Raw genomic sequence first — 13,708 nt, 5'->3', positions numbered from 1 at the left:
AGTGGGCAGCACGGTGGCTTAGTGGTTAGCACTTCCGCATGACCGCACTGGGGCAGGGACTGATGTGAATGAGTTCTCTGTACAGCGCTGCAGAATCAGTGGTGCTATATAAATAAATGGTGATGGGATCATGAGTTCGATTCCCGAGGGCTTATCTGTGTGGAGTTTGTATGTTCTCCCCATGTTTGCGTGGGTTTCCTCCGGGTGCTCCGGTTTCCTAGCACACACCAAAAACATACTGGTAAGTTAATTGGCTGCTATTACCCTTAGTCTCTCTGTGTGTGTTTGTGTATGTTAGGGGATTTAGATTGTAAGCTCCAATGGGGCAGGGACTGATGTGAATGAGTTCCCTGTACAGCGCTGCGGAATTAGTGGAGCTATATAATTGGATGATGATGAAGTTAGCAAGAGACTGTGATGGCCTCAGATAGTTAAGGTAAAATGTACCCAACTGTTAACTGGAGCACGCATAGACGAATTAGTCTGAAATAAATGCTAGTAAACAAAACAAGGGAATTGCCAGCAGACTGTTTTTGATAATTTATATGATGTATGTATTCAGGAATCACAGATTGAATTACCAGGCTATAGTTATAGCCTTTGTGAATGGTTCTTTACCCTCTGTACAGCCCAGCTTTCGGCTGGTAGAAAATTAATGGTTTGTGAAGTGCATTTAAGAAGGTTGCTGAAACACTGCTTATGTGATTTGTTTTTAAATGCCCAAGTTTCTCAGCTGCTAAAAAAGGAGGGTGTTAAGGGGGAAATAAGGCAAACAGATCCAGCCATACAAGGACAAGTAGCTGGAATAGGTAATTAGAAATCTCAATGTCAACCTACTAGAAATATTATGCAAACTAGGATGTGCTATCAATTATGCATCAGGTGGGGTATAACCAGTTGTTACCTTAGGGAATTAACCTGATCTTTTGGCCACAGTACAAAGGATTGACAGTTCCTTACAAAGTACACAGCAAAGAGATCCCAGTTCAAGTACATCCTACCTTATTTTCGCAACATGCAAATGAGATAGGGCAAATACAGCCACTCCTGTCAAAATAACTATTGATCCATGCAGTAATACCAATTAAGATCTGAGATTGAAAAGGGAATAAGGCCAGTAATACAGGTAAACTGTCTATTATCATTATCGTAAATTTGTAAGGTGCCACAGTGCTCCGCAGGGCTGTACATTAGGGAAGACAAGGACACACATAAAGCAGGACTAACGTAAAACAAGAACAGACAAGGCAGACAAAATTAATGGAAACATGAAAATAAAGGGTAAGAAGGACCCTGCTCATTAGAGAGCTTACATTCTAAGTGGAAGAGGGCACAGCTGAAACAAGAGGAGTGAGTGTGGCTCAGAGTGGAGATTGGGATAATTGTGAGGGTGCATTAGTGTGACTAGTGTTATCGAGGATAAGTGAAAAGACCACAAGAAAAACTTGGGGTGGTCCCCAGGCGCCTGTACATATAAACAATGGTAGTGGATGAGTTAATGAGTATTTATTGAAACATAAACACAATGGTGAATTGGAGGCATAAACTTACACCTTCTAGTGCTGCAATAATATAAAACAAGCACAGTAAACATTCAGCAGTCCTGCTGGTATGCATAAAAGTTCCAAAGAACAGACAGCCGTCTGTTTGATACTCTTCTAATAGAAAAGTGGTTGCCAAGTCTGAAAGCAATTAAAAATTCGCCATGTGTATTAGGCCCAAACAACAATAGGTATTGTGATCTCGTTGACTGTAAATAACTAGTATCCGTCCAAGGTGCACAATAAACAGTTAGTTGAAAACAATGTAAGTTGGCAATTGCTTCAAGGGTGCTAACAGCTCCGGTAAACCTCATAAGGGATAGGGAACAGAGAAGGGGGTTAACTCGGCCTGCTTCTGCAGGATCTAGTCCACAGGTGTCCGTATGGGGAAGCCGCTGTACGAGTCTCCGTCCACGCTGTTAGACATCCAGCTGCCGAGTGAAAGTTGCCTGGGGACCACCCCAAGTTTTTCTTGTGGTCTTTTCACAGTTCAACCAGGGAGGAGGGGTCCCCCCCGTTTACATTGTCCCCATTTTGGCAGCCATCACCGATATCAACTGGTGTTTGCGCAGATATATAATATTTTTCTATACGCTTATCGAGGATAAGGTCACCTCTAAAAAAGAGATGGGATTTCAAAGAGCATCTAAAGATTTGAAGGCTGTAGGAAAGTCTGATTGGGCGTGGTAGAGAATTCCATAAGTGGGGAGCAGCACAGGAGAAGTCTTGTAGGCATGATTGAGAGGTGATTATCAGACAAGACAAGGATCAGGTCAGAGGGCAGGAGGGAGAGTATTTTGATATGAGATTTGAGATGTATGCAGGGGTGTTGAGGGCTTTGCAGGTAAGGGTGAGTAATTTGAATTTGATTCTAGAGGACACAGGGAGCCAGTGTAGGGATTTTCAAAGTGGTGCAGCAGTTGTGGAGTGCTGAGAGGAAGATCAGTCTTGTAGCAGCATTTAGAATGGATTGAAATGTGGATATATGGGTGTCAGAAACAGGGCCGCCATTGGAGGGGGGCGGGGTACAGGAAATACTGCAGTATGGGGCGCAGCAACAGAGTGGGGCCCTGCCAGCCCTGAGCCCAAACAAATTTATTAGGGGGGGAGGCATCCACAGTGAATTAAGGGAGGTAGCGGGCGCCATTTCTAGACAGCAGCTTCTCCTGAGATGTGGTGTGGGTAGAGACCTCTGCGTGTAATTAAGGATGCGGTAATGGGCCCCCTTGTAGGCAGCATGTCTGCCTCCACTCCCAAGATATTGGGGCCCCACAGCTGCCACCATTTGTTCCAGTCCCAGCCCCCCAGGTGCCCGGCTCCCGGACATAGAGCTGTGACAAAGCAAATAGACTGCCTGCAGTATCGCTGATGTCATGTAATTAATAACCTCACAGCGCGGTCAATAGAGGGAAGCCGAAAGGAGACAGCAAGAAGATGTAGAGGTAAGTAAACTACTGCAGGGGGTAAATGGAACTGGGGGTGGGGTGACTATATAGAATCTGGGGAGGCAAATGTTGGCTAGAGAATAATTTGAAATGAAGGTGGGGTGAGAGAAGAAATGAGGGGGGGCCCTGCCTATTACATTTGTACTGGCCCCCGCAATTTCTGGTGGCAGCCCTGGTCACGAATGCTAGATAGCAGGAGGTTGCAATAGTCAAGATGGGAGATGATGAGAGAATGGATAAGAGTTGTGGTAGCATATTGAGTAAGAAAGGGCATATTCTGGCAATGTTTTTAAGGTGGAATCGACAGAATTGGAAGAGAGTCTGGATGTGAGGAATAAGAACATGCAGCACCTATTTAAAAAAAGGAAACTGGAAGAATATCAGTTGATGAACATAAGGAATAACTATGCAATGCCCTCCTTTCATATTTTGCAGTACAACAATTTTCAATCTATTTTATCGGCTGATGATTTCATTTTAAGTTATAGATTACAAAATGGAAACTTGGACATATACATTTTCACAATCTAAACGGCTACTATTGCTTGTGTAAGTTGTTTTAAAATACTACTCCAGCAATCTAGAACCTAGTGAATTCATACCCTATGTAGATGTGTCACCTCTGTGAAACATATCTAGCATTATATTAAGAAAACGTTATCGGCACCGAAACGGAACAGTTTCTGTTTTCATGTTCGGTTTAGACTTACTTGTTCTTCTGCTTTCACTGATTAATTTTGGATATGTATAAAGAATAAAGGAATTTTCTGATCCAAGCCTGCTTTTCTTCAAAGTCTGCTTCTATATAATATATACATGACAATTCCTTGTCGTTTGCAGTGGGATGCAAAACTGAGCAGAGTTTATCCATTTATCCATATATTGACCAACTGAGGGTACATTTACTAAATTGCTCGTTTGAAAAAGTGGAGATGTTGCCTATAGTAACCAATCAGATTCTAGCTGTCATTTTGAATGTACTAAATAAATAACTAGAATCTGATTGGTTGCTATAGGCAGTATCTCCACTTTTTCAAACCCACAGTTTAGTAAATATACTCCCTGGGGTCAAACCCATGTGCATCACTAGATAAGAGAAATGTTCTCCTTGGGAATTGCTGTGAGACTACATGTGTGATATTTCTCGCCATGTGTGATATTTTTATGATATTTTCAAGAACATTAATTAGCTATTATTCATAAAGAGTCAAGGTATTCCTTGATGTTTTACAATATAGAGTCACAATTTGTGAGAACTTAATGTATGAATAAAAACACACAATGGATGCTATTATATACAATTGTCCTTTAGTTAACAGATGTTTCATATTATTTTTATTGTAGATTTTTAAGGCGCCACAGTGCTCCACAGCGCCGTACAGTAGGAAAAATAGATACATAAAACAGTGACATACAAGGTAGACAAAATAAGCGCAGACATGAAAACAAAGGGTATTAAGGACCCTGCTTACATTCTAAGTGGAAGAGGGCACAGCTGAAACAAGAGGAGCGGCTCAGAGTGGAGATTGGGACAGTTGCTTTAAGTGCATTAGTGGGAATAGTGTTATCAGGGATAAGGTCATCTCTACAAAAAAAAAAAAGGGATGAGTTTTCAAATTACAATCCTTAACAGAACCCAGCTGGCTCAGCTGCAGGTTAGATATGACATAACACGTCTCAAAGGTGTTACCACTAACCGCCAGTACTAATGACACATGCAGGAATCGCCAATCAATTAGTCACTATAAGAACCTGCTCAGTCTCCCACCAGCAGCACACCAATGCCCACATTTCCATCTGTGTTATTTTGGCAGAGTCACCATACCAGCTAAGTACTCTGCTGCTTTCACAGAAGGAACCAACTACACTGGGCTGTGACCAGGGTTGGACCTGTTGGGCCCCGACGCCTGATGGCTCCCATCTTTGTTGGTGGGGGGAGCGAATACTTTAAAAAAAAATAAAAAAATACTTGTGATCGCGGCGCCCCTCCTCCTCCTTCTTCTCTGCTCCGTTCGCACTGAATGTCAGGCGTGATTTAATGATGAATAAGGAGCGGCGTAGAGAGAAGCAAGCAAGACAAAAGACAAGGGGGCATATTTATCAATCATCGGCAAAAATGAAAAATAGTTATCAATCCTTATCGCATGGATAAGGATTGAACTATTTCTCAAATTTATTAAAAACGGATCACAGAAACAGCAGTTCCGAAAAACTGCGGTTTCTGTGATAAAAAAAATCATACTTACCCCCCTCTTCCGAAGCGCTGTCTCAGGGTCTCCTCCAGATGTTCTTCGCTCCTCTTCATCCTTCAATTGCGCATGTGCAGTTCGCACAAAGATCCCTCCTGTGTCTCTGCAACTATTGTTGCAGAGAGTGAGCGGTGAGTGACAGGGAGGGATCATGTGATCCCTCCACACATGCGCTGTCCAGCTCTGCTCTTCGGAACAGAGCTGACAGCATTGGATTTTGTCAATTATAATAATGTACGCCAGCTTCAACATGACAAGTTTCCGAAAAAAATGTTTTTTCAGAACTTGTTAGATTGCGGCCAGGAGCAGTCACCATACTGTTGAATGGTGACTGCTCCCAAAAACGAAGAGGAGTGCAAAGCAGCAGATATCCACGATATCCGCTGCGGTGCACCTTTCATAAATATGCGGAGGGCACAGAGAGACCTTAATTTCACGGTAAGTGCACGATAGTGCACTATCATGCTTTCTTAAATATGCCCCAAGAAGAGAATAAAGAAGCCAATAAAAAGTTAAGAAAAGGAACAGAGGCATGGGGAGGAATGCTGGGTGGTGCATAGTGAAGAAGGGAGAGGAGGGGAAGCAGCATGGCACAGAATGATGAAAGGGGGGGCAGCATGGCACAGAGTGATGAAAGGGGGGCAGCATGGCACAGAGTGATGAAAGGGGGGAAGCAGCATGGCACAGTGATGAAAGGGGGAGTAGGATGGCACAGGGTAATGAAGGGGGAAGCATAAGCATGGCACAGGGTGATGAAGGGGGGAGCAAAAGCAGCATGGCATACGGTGATGAAGGGGGGAGCAAAAGCAGCATGGAGGGCGCAGTGTGATCATAAGGGGGCGCAGCATGGTGATGAAGGGACACCGTAATGTAATTAATAACATCACAGCACGGTCAATTGAGGGGAGCCGAAGGAGACAGCAAGAAGATGCAGAGAGGTAAGTAAACTACTGCAGTGGGTAAATGTACACATCTTGTACCTCATTATACACTACACACCTTATCACACGTTATGTGCTGATCATACAGTGCCAAAACATCAGTATACTGTATTTCACACTATGTGTTAAGTCAACCTCTCTTTATATCACCTCCATAAATTTTGCGGTGTGTTCCCCCGTAGATATAAAATCCCAAGTTCTCACACATAAATATTTCTAGGTAGTATATCCCCAAATAAGTGACATTTTATTGTGCCCATTGAAAATGGAAACTGTGACTGCAAACAGGTATGACTGCTCCCTCCCAGCTTCACCAGTTTCTCAACATTCATAGAGAAACCCGAAACTGACCTAAATTGTTTCATTTTATTAAAAACTGGCTGTAAACTTTGTTTAGTGTTAAGCTAGGTACACATTGAAGAATTTTCTGAACGATGTATTATCTCAAACGATTGAACCTAGGACTGAAAGTCCAATCAGTCTGATGATGCATGCGTACACACTGACACGATTTACCTTCAGATATGTGCTCTTCATCTGGTCCTCTACTCTTCAGAGAATAACAGCACAATATTCATTCATTATTGTCACATTGATTAGAACCCGCCTTGTTATAGCTATACACATGTCCTAACGCATTTCGTTAGTTTCTATGACTCTGAAATGAAACATTCTGTCTCAGAACAAACAAATGAATTATTCCTTCTACAGCACTCTCTACAGTAATTCACTGGGACATTCATTGTTCGCATCGGCTGAAAAGAGCCCGACTCTGTAAACTCTATGGATATCGTGAGCATGAGTGCATACATACTATATAACAGGACGGTGGTTGGTCGGAAAATATTAAACAGTACGACCAACCAAATGAAACGATGATCAGTACATTTGGGACGACTTTAGATCATCGTGTCACTATACACACTCACACGATATCTGACCAAACGGTCGGATGTCGGCTGATTGGAGGCCCTAACGGGTTAGACTGGGCCCCCCTGCCCTTGGCCATAGTAATAGAAACTCCTTTTTTGTTATATATGAAGATAGAAGTAGATAGATCTCTATAAAGATATTTAATATATTGTGTAGATGTAGGACCAAAAGCCTGGATTTTAAAGACCATTCGTAGGAACAACCGTTAATCGAATGCCTTTTCCAAACTCAGAAGTATATTCTCAGATTGTATATTCCCAGCTGAAGCAACAACTGCATCAAGAGCCACTCTAATTCCTTTAACTGTATACCTTCCATGAATGAATCCCATATAATTGGTGATGTGTTCTTATTTGAGGCATAATTGCTTGCATTCTATTAGCAATTATTTTTGCCAACAAGTTTAGATTTAATAGAATAATGTGTTTGTACATTGTGACCAATTTGGTATCCTTTTTAGGTTTTAAAATAAAAATAGTATAGCCCTCAATAAACTTTGGGAATAAAATTTAGTGTTTATGAATTTTAAAAAAACAAAACAAAACAAAGTTTTCCTAAAATCCGGAAGCAGTCAAGATCTTGTATCTTCTTACAGACATATAATATTGTTGAACCACAATTTTAAGGTCTTGTAAAATGTAACAATAATTAGATTACAATCCATAATTCCTGACATTAAGCCCCTATCAGTTATTGTTTACCCATAATAGACATTCAGTGAAGGGTGTAAGAATTGCTATAGCGGCTATATTGGCTGCGACTAAAGAAATAAAAGATAGCTGATGCCGAAAGTGCATTGAATACAATATCTTGGAAACATCTTCAATAACTTCTCAAAGCAAGGGCCTATGGACTTCAATCAGTTCACAGTTTATTAAATGTATCTACATGAACCATGACATCACTCTTTATTAATGATCAATTTACTCCATCAGTTACTATGACTTGGGCCAAGAGACAAGGGTGGCACAACATAATTTTTTAGGATTTTGAAGTAATCGAACCTGGTGTCTAATTGGATAAAATAGTGGTTATTGCCAAACGACATATTCAAATAAAATAATGTTTACTGCTTGTTTCAGTGTTTAAAGATGAAACCTCTTCCATTTACATTCCCATAGGTTGTAAGCTTGCGAGCAGGGCCCTCTTACCTCTCTGTCTGTATGTATTACCCAGTATTGTTTTATTAATGTTTGTTCCCAATTGTAAAGCACTACAGAATTTGCTGGTGCTATATAAATAAATGTTGATGATGATTTACAGCTGAGCAGTAAGACCGAATACCATTTGTCACGTCAAGAAACCAGCAACCACTTGACTAAGCTCTTCTTTCCTGTGCAATTTTATCTTTATGAATTGTGTTTACCCTCAAAATAGCTTACTTAGCACTGTTTTATAGTTTTGCAGTTCGCGGCACCCTTAGAGTCTCCATAATTTTTTCAAGGCACCCCTCCAAAATAATTACAGAGCAGTCCTGTTTTAGAAGTAGTTGGGTAAAAAAAACATAATAAGTATTTAGGTCAGGACAGAAATACTTATTTAGTTGTATGCAAAAATAATACACATAAATCCAAGGGAAAATAATATTTTTATATATTTAAATTTAAATTATATTTCTGTCAAAGAATAATTGACAGCTAACTCACACTGTGCTCTCCTTCATCTCTACACACTCTGCCCCCTCTGCATCCTCACTCTGTCCCTTCTGCATCCTCTCACTGTGCCACATCTGCATCCAGTCACGCTGCCCCCTCTGCATCCTCTCACTCTGCCCGTCCGCATCCTCTCACTCTGCCCCATCCGCATCCTCTCACTCTGCCCCCTCTGCATCCTCTCACTCTGCCCCCTCTGCAGCCTCTCACTATGCCCATCCGCATCCTCTCACTCTGCCCCCTCTCACGCTGTCTCCTCTGCCCTCTCTCACGCTGCCCACTCTGCCACGGCCAGCCAAAGAAAAAAAAACCAAAAACTTACCAATCCGCGAGGCGCCCAAGACCGAGCATTCTCCTCTCTCCCGCAGCTGTCAGCTGCGGGAGAAAGGAGAATGCTCGGTCTTGGGCACCGCGTGGATTGGTAAGTTTTCTTTTTTATTTTCTGGCTTGCCCGCGGCACCCCTGGGAACCGCTGCATTAGTGTAAACTTATATACTGTTTATATAAATGCTGACTGAAACCAAATGTCTTTATGTTCTCTGATGTGAACTGTAAAGAGCTAGCACCAACACTAACCTGATTTACTTACAATGTGCTTTGTTGTGCTAATTAAATAAAAAACACATGCTCAGACCCCCATACCTATTCATATGTTATAGAAAACATTTCTTACTTGAAGGCCAAATATAGCACATCTGGTAAGGTCAATAGTTACATAATTTTCTATTTAAAAAAAACTCCCTTTTGAAGTAAGGATATCAATCCTGTCATATTTCACAAATGTATGTTTGGAAGATCAGGTCTTAGCCAGTGCTGCCCAGGAGAAAGCTGTTTTTTTTACAGGTAATGGAGGTGTAAGACCTCTTCATGTAGAACATTTACAAACCCATTTCTAATCCATCCACCAGAGTCGCCTTGTTTGCTTTCTGGCCTTTTCTTTTTCCAAAACACATAAGGATTAGGTAAAAAGTTTGTAAGTTTTGTGTCAATTTATTTAAGCCTCAAATAAAACATTCTGTTACCAAATCAGTGATTTTCTTTCAAAAAGTTTTATTGCAAGATATTTACATATATAGTTGGGTTTGAGCTGAATAAGTCTTGTCTCACACATGTTGCAATCTTAGAGGTTTGTACAAGCCTGTTGAAACAACAAAAATCAGTTTTAACAGTTGCATTCAATAAACAATAAAAAAAGGAACAACATAAGTAAGGATTTGAACTAGGACAGGTGACTAGGGAGGGTCGGTCGGTCGGTTTGAGGAACGTCCAGTGGTGAATCCATACAGTCATAGATAATGAATAGAAATAAAGACAGCGCTGGATTTGATCAAGAGAACACATACACGATGCTGAAAAGTAAAATACAATATATAACAATTTATTTAATGCACATAATATAGATATTTCAGTATAAATTATTCAAACAGTTATATCTCATGCAGGGCCGGATTAACCATAGGGCTAACTGGGTATCCAGGGGGCCCTTGAAAGTGCTCAACAGCATTATTGATCGGTCGGGGGCGCCTCCGGCCCGATCAATGCTGCTGAGCACTTTCACTGCGGTCCTTCCCCGGCGCGCTGTAGTCTCCTTACTGAGATCTCGTGAGTCTCACTCTCACGAGTTCTCAGTAAAGAGCGTACAGCGCATCGGGGAAGGACTGCAATGCCAAGAGAAGGAGGTAAGTGCCTAGGGGGCGGCTCGGATCACAGGGGAATGGAGGCCCCCTTAGCCCAGGGGCCTCCATTCCCTTAATCCGGCCCTGATCTCATGACAATAAAAATGCAAAACTAGGTCTTATAAAATAAAATCAGCATAAAATACCATATCCCTTAATCAGATAGTTGTTAATTTATCAACCAAATCGGCTATTATCAATGATATTAAGAGCTCATTAAAAAGTCACTGCACAGAATAGATGGTAATAGAAGCCCCCCAAAAAACAGCACCATTGTGCTAAAAGTCCATATACCGGGTTCTGGAGCATAAGATGATAATCATTTAGTTGGAACAAACTTACAGTTCTTGATGTAAAGGAAACAGCTATGATCACATATTGATCTGACACTAGGGATTAACACATTGAACTGTTGGTGGATTTAGGAACCCCCGCTGTGACTGAAGCTCCTGCTGTGGAAACTTGACCAGCAGCTGTGAAGATAGCTGTTTCCTTTACATTAAAAACTCTACGTTTGTTCCAATGAACTTGTTGAACTCCTACTGCGCATGCCCGACCAAAAGTATAGGGCATGCGCCCAGAGACTATAGTAACAAGGAACTGTTATTATGTGGAAGAGAGGGATCACATGATCCCTACACACATGTGCTGTGCAGCTCTGCTCTTCAAAGCAGAGCTGACAACTAGGAAAGTTTTCAATCACGTTAATGTACGCCAACTTCAGCTGGCTTATCTTAATTTAACAAATTTCCAAAAATTACTAATTTTTGGAACTTCTTAGATTGCGTTAGGGAGTAGTCCCCATACTATTTTATAGGCACTGCTCAGAAAACGAAATTGAATGCAAAGCAGCAGATATCAGCCCCTTCGTTTGTGGGGGGGAGGGGAGCAGGGTTGTGAAAAAAAAAAAAAAGGAAGATACTTGCGTGATAGCGGCGCCGGCGTCCCTCCTCCCTGCTCTGCTTACACTGACTGCCGGGCATGACGTCATCAGGTCACGGCCGGCAGTCATTGAGGAGCAGCGCAGAGAGGACCAAGAAAGAAGTCAGAAGAGAAGAGAAGAGAAGAGAGGAAAACAGCTAATACTAATGTAAGTAAAAAAAAGGCACAGTGTGAGGAACAACGGTGGGGGGAGAGAGAGGCACAGTATTAAGAAAAAGGGGGTAGAGAGGCACAGTATTAAGAAAAAGGGGGTAGAGAGGCACAGTATTAAGAAAAAGGGAGTAGAGAGAGGCACAGTATTAAGAAAAAGGGGGTAGAGAGAGGCACACTATTAAGAAAAAGGGGGTAGAGAGGCACAGTATTAAGAAAAAGAGGGGTACAGAGGCACAGCATGAGGAAAAAGGGGAAGAGAGAGGCACAGTATGAGAAAAAAAGGGGGGGGGAGAGGCACAGTATGAGAAAAAAGGGGGAGAGAGAGAGGCACAGTATGAGTGAAAAAAGAGGGGGGGGCAGCAAAAAGGCACAGAGTGATGGAGAGGGGGAACAAGATGGCACAGTGATGGAGTGGGGGGCAGGATGGCACAGTGATGGAGTGGGGGGCAGGATGGCACAGTGATGGAGTGGGGGGTAGGATGGCACAGTGATGGAGAGTGGGGGCAGCATGGCACAGTGATGGAGTGGGGGGCAGGATGGCACAGTGATGGAGTGGGGGGTAGGATGGCACAGTGATGGAGAGCGGGGGCAGCATGGCACAGTGATGAAAGAGAGGGAGGGCAGAATGGCACAGTGATGGAGAGGGGAGGGCAGGAAGGCACAGTGTGATGAAGTTAGGGGGGCCAGGTGAAGGGGTAAAAGCAGCATGGAGAGCACAGTGTGATCATAAGAGGGCACAACATGATGATGAAGGGGCACAATAATGTATGTGTGATAGCACAGGGGGCTTGTGGCAATGTAGTGTGAGGTGGGCGATGGCTAATTAATGTGTGCAATTTTGTTTGTGGTGTAATGGTGGGGCAATTTTATAGTGCGGACTATTAATTTAAGATGGGGTGGTTTGGGGGCTACTGAATGTGGGGGAGAATGAGGTCTCTTATCAGTGATGGTTGCGGTAAATAGGTATATTTCTGAAGTGTAAATATTCATTTTTTGCTGGGGCTGTCTGTAGGCAGGGAAATAGGTTTATTTATTAAATGTGAATACTATTATTTTAATATTGGGGCTGGAGGGAGGCCTAATTGTTAATCGTGGGTACTATTGATTTAACGCTGGGGCTGGCTGTAATTTTCTAAAAGTACCCATTTTTTTCCAAATGGGGCCCCCAACATTCCAGGATCCTGCCAAGCCGCAGCTAAGGAAACCTGCAGCCACAGTTGGTGAAAGTGAGAACAGGTAGGAGAGAGCAGGAGAGTGTGAGAAATGTTGTGATTCTAGTGGGTCAATCCCAATTTTTGGTGACACAGCAATACAAGTTTTTTCTCTGTAAGAGGGTTTCCTGGGCACGCCAAGTGATTCATAGCCACGCCCCCAATTATACGACCACACCCACATTTTTGTGTGTGTGGTCGTACAATTGTAGGTGTGGCCGTACAAATTTTTTTCTGGGTGTGGTTATACAATTTTTGGGTGGTGCAAAAATTTTTGGGAGTCATACAAATATTTTTTTTTATTTTTTTTTGCTGCACCAAAATGTCTTGGTGCCCCAAAAATGTTTTCATTGGCAGCTATAAGGGGGGCCCTGAATTCCTCTTGGCAGCCCTGGTGGTGGCCGTGTGGGTTCTGTCACTAGGTCCTGCCCTTCAGCGGTCATTCACCATTTTCAGGCTATTGCAGCAAGGGGTGGGGCTACAATAATGCATACCATGTGACCATGTCCCTAGGACCCTGTGAATTGCTACAGTAAGCCCATATATCCCACCCACATCACTAATGAAGTGGGTAGAATGCTGGAGGTTGCCCTGCTCTCCCAGAAATTCAGGCGTCTCCCAGACATTCCAGGACAGTAGACAACTATGCATAAAGCTACACTTAATAAGTTATAAATTCCCTTTATACACTGTACTTTTTCTTTACATGGTATGAGAGTGGCCTTTATTCTTAAGCTTCAACAATGAAAGCACAGTGTTACTTTAATTATCGTTTGGGATTTGGCAGCATTTGCAGATCCCTGACAACCTATAACAATGTTACATGTTGCCGTTGTGACCTCCCGCCAGTCTTTGCGCTTTTACAAGTCCTTCCCAAGCAGCAGCCGAGGAGCCAATCACAGACCGAGTCTGCGAACGTCTGCATCACGCGCTTTGGCGCCGGAGAGGGCGTGGTTGCGATAACA

The sequence above is a fragment of the Mixophyes fleayi genome, chromosome 2, assembly GCF_038048845.1.
Source record: "Mixophyes fleayi isolate aMixFle1 chromosome 2, aMixFle1.hap1, whole genome shotgun sequence".
NCBI classification, from domain to species: Eukaryota; Metazoa; Chordata; class Amphibia; order Anura; family Limnodynastidae; genus Mixophyes; species Mixophyes fleayi.
Note: the sequence above shows the minus strand (reverse complement) of the source record.